This window comes from Prosopis cineraria, unplaced genomic scaffold (assembly GCF_029017545.1).
Source record: "Prosopis cineraria cultivar Desert tree isolate PC_DT_omini unplaced genomic scaffold, ASM2901754v1 PC7, whole genome shotgun sequence".
Taxonomy (NCBI): domain Eukaryota; kingdom Viridiplantae; phylum Streptophyta; class Magnoliopsida; order Fabales; family Fabaceae; genus Prosopis; species Prosopis cineraria.
Window position 1 is genome coordinate 38,957,421 of NW_026555338.1, and position 3,380 is coordinate 38,960,800.

Consider the following 3,380-nt stretch of genomic DNA (forward strand, 5'->3'; position numbering starts at 1 on the left):
CCTTTATTCTAGAAGGTTATTAACCTATTTGTGTAAATAATTCTTGATTTACTGTTTAGCTATTGAGAAATAAAGTTTTGATTAGTTGTCTTAAGTTATTTTGTTCTTATTTGGTGCTTAAGCACCATTAGTTCAACTTTAAAAGAGAAAATTCAAATTAAATCTTGATAACTAATAGCTTAGGATTAATTTAACTAATTTTGTCATTAGAACATGAATGTATCCAATGAACCGACGTAATCCTCATGTATTTTGCTCTCCAATGCAAGTAATTAATTAAGGAAATAATTTGATGTAGTTTGGTTTATTAGGATTATCAGTAATCAGAAGATACTCTTGATTATTTTAAATTCCAAAATTATCAAAAATGAATTTTAAGATAATTAAAATGGTAATGAGAGGGTAAGAAAATAATTAGAGGATTAAGATTTTAAAACACTCATTTTGGTTGTCTCAAGTTCATTTGTGGATTGGAATTTTAATTGTGAAACTTGAAATTTTAATTTGATTTTGTTCTATAACCACTCTCAAATTTACTTGTTTAACTTGAATAAAATTAGTTTATTAAATGCTTGACATTAATTTGTGATAGCTTTTTGTGGAACAGCCTTGACCCGTTGTATTGCTTTTAGACTCATACACTTGTTTGTGCTAATTTTAGGCGCACCAAGTTTTTGGTGCTATTGAAATAATTACAAATTTAGAAACTTTAATTGCAATAAAATATTTAAGTTGTAAATGTAAATTTCAATTTGTAACTATTTGAATTGCTATTTGCAATTTACTTTCTAGAAAATTTTATCAAGGACCAAATTGTCATATATTTGATATTTTAGGACTTTATGGTGTGTTTGAATTAGTGAGAATTTAGATTTGAATCAAATCCTTCATTTGAATACATAAAAATTTATGAATTTAAATTTAATTTAAAATTCAAATTCATTTCAAATTATAATTCCTTTATAATTTTAAATTCTCTCTACATTATAATCATTTGAAATTCTAATCAGTATAAATATTTTATTCTTTTTACATTTTTACTACTGATATTTTTATGATTCTCATATATTTTATCATCTATTGTCAATTAAAAAATAAAAATCAATTTGTCATTTCTAATTTTTTATTGTCATTTCAAATCTCAATTAATATTTCTTCTTCATTTGATTTGTTTTTAAACTATCCAAACAAAGAATTTTAAAAGTGAGATTTGATATGAAAGATTTGAAATCTAAGATCTAAAATTGTTAAACACTACCTTAGTGTCATTCCCTCAAAATTTTATCCACAAAGGTCCTTTCTTGAAAATTTCCCTTCGGTTTGGCTCCAGGTGGCCAATTTGGACCGTTACTTAGATCTAACAAAGAAGCTGCTCATTGCACAAAACAAGGTCATTTTGTGAGGCGCACAACCATCGTTGGTTTCCTGAGGGTCAACCTGGAATAATTGCCCTTTGCACCTCAACACCTTGGATAATAACCTCCATCGTGAACATGGATAATAATACCCTACCAAATGATGCCTGTTTTTCTCCTCCTATAACTTCATCTCCTCTCCTTTCTTCCTCCCCTCTCCTCCTCAAGTTGTTGAATAGCACATGAATCATGAGCAATAGCCAATGGCTTCATCTTCAGTTGAAAAATGGCGTTTGCATCATCACTGTTAGGGCTGCATACGTAGAGAGAATGAAAATATTTACAACGCTCCCCTGTAAGAGTGTATTTTCTCTCCACCGTGACTTTTGATAGCTATGACAACTTCCTCTAGTTTAGAATACAACTCACCTCTCTCGTTAGTTTGTTGGGTCTAGAGTAAAGTTGATTGCTTTCGAACTATAGGATGATTTTGTTTTTTTCTACTGCTAAAATACTATTTTCTATTGCAGCAAATAAAAGATGACTTCATCATAGAGCTGGGAAACTGGTGGGCTCAACCCTTGTGAGCCCATAAGCCCAGTTTTCTTTTTTTACTCATTTTTTGAGGCCCAACCCTTATTTAAAGGGTCAAGAGCTGGGCTTATAAGCTCTATTTTGAAAAAAAATAAAATAAAATCAAACATTATAAGCTTTATTTTTAACTTTTCAAATTGCATCTATTATTACAACTTACAACTTTTCAGATTGCATCTATTTTTCATATGTAAACTAGAATTAGAAAGACAAAGAACTAGACGTAACTTAAGGTTGAAGTAGAATCTTGAATTGCAAGCTAATGGAGTCAGAAAGTGAGCACTTAAAGCAACTTGCGACGAGTAGTGAGCTTTGCGTTGGTCGAGAAATGAGCACGTAAAGGAGTTCCATGTTGGCTAAGAAGTGAGTACCTAAAGGAGCTAGTCAAAAGCATAAAGTAATTTGTCATCCAGATCGAGAGGCTAAGAAGTGAGCACCATGAAGGAGGAGGCCGATGATCCGAGATCATCTCTATCAAGATTGAGATTTGAAAAGGAGCAGAGGCCGAGTCACTGAGATGAAGGGCAATAATGAATGGCCAAGACTAAGTTTGAGTGTGAGGAGAGCAAGGAGATGAAGAGGAATGATGTGCGATCGAGACTGAGTTTGAAACAAAGAGAGCAAGGAGAAGAGAAAGGATGCGCAGTAGAGTATTGCCCCTTATATAAACTTAAGGTTTCTCACTTTCATTGCCAATTCAAGGACAACAGCTTTTTGGACATGGAGAGGGCAAAATAAAAGGAAACCAAGCTTAAAACACTACTCAGACTCAAGTCCATTTTTTCAAGACCTAACAAGGCAAAGCTTCAAAGCCCGACTTCTTAAAAAATAACTAATTTTTAAATCTAAACTCTTATAAAAATAAGTTTAAAAAGATGGCTCGCCAAACCCAACTCTAAACCTGGCTAGAAATGAACTTACAACTCAACTAAAAGTACAAATCAAATTATGCTCCATCTCCAATACCATGATGCGCTTTTTTGTTTCTTTTTTCTTTTTGAGACTATTTACACCTGACCTTTATTATAGATAGTAAATTTTACATTGTTCATTAAACTTGATGGGCAAAATTATACTAGGGTTCAATTTAAGATGCATGAAATTCTTCGTAGAATATTTTATGGCCATTTTTCTTCTTAAGTTTAGTCATTTTAGCCGAAACTTACAAGTGTAAAACTAAACCTTCGAGGTCATGCACTCATGTAACGTCCTGATTTTACTATTTTAATAAACTATTATAAAGTAAAACTCAAATCTCAGGCAAGGTGCTACAAACGAACTTGGATTGGGATGTCTGTGATTTTGAAAGGCCCAATAAAACTAAATCCCATGCTACACGCAAATTCCCTATCTACTGGTGTCCAAGGATTTGAATTCTCTTTACACTTTCTAAATTCTAAGATACGGAAAAGATCCAAATCTGTATCCAAG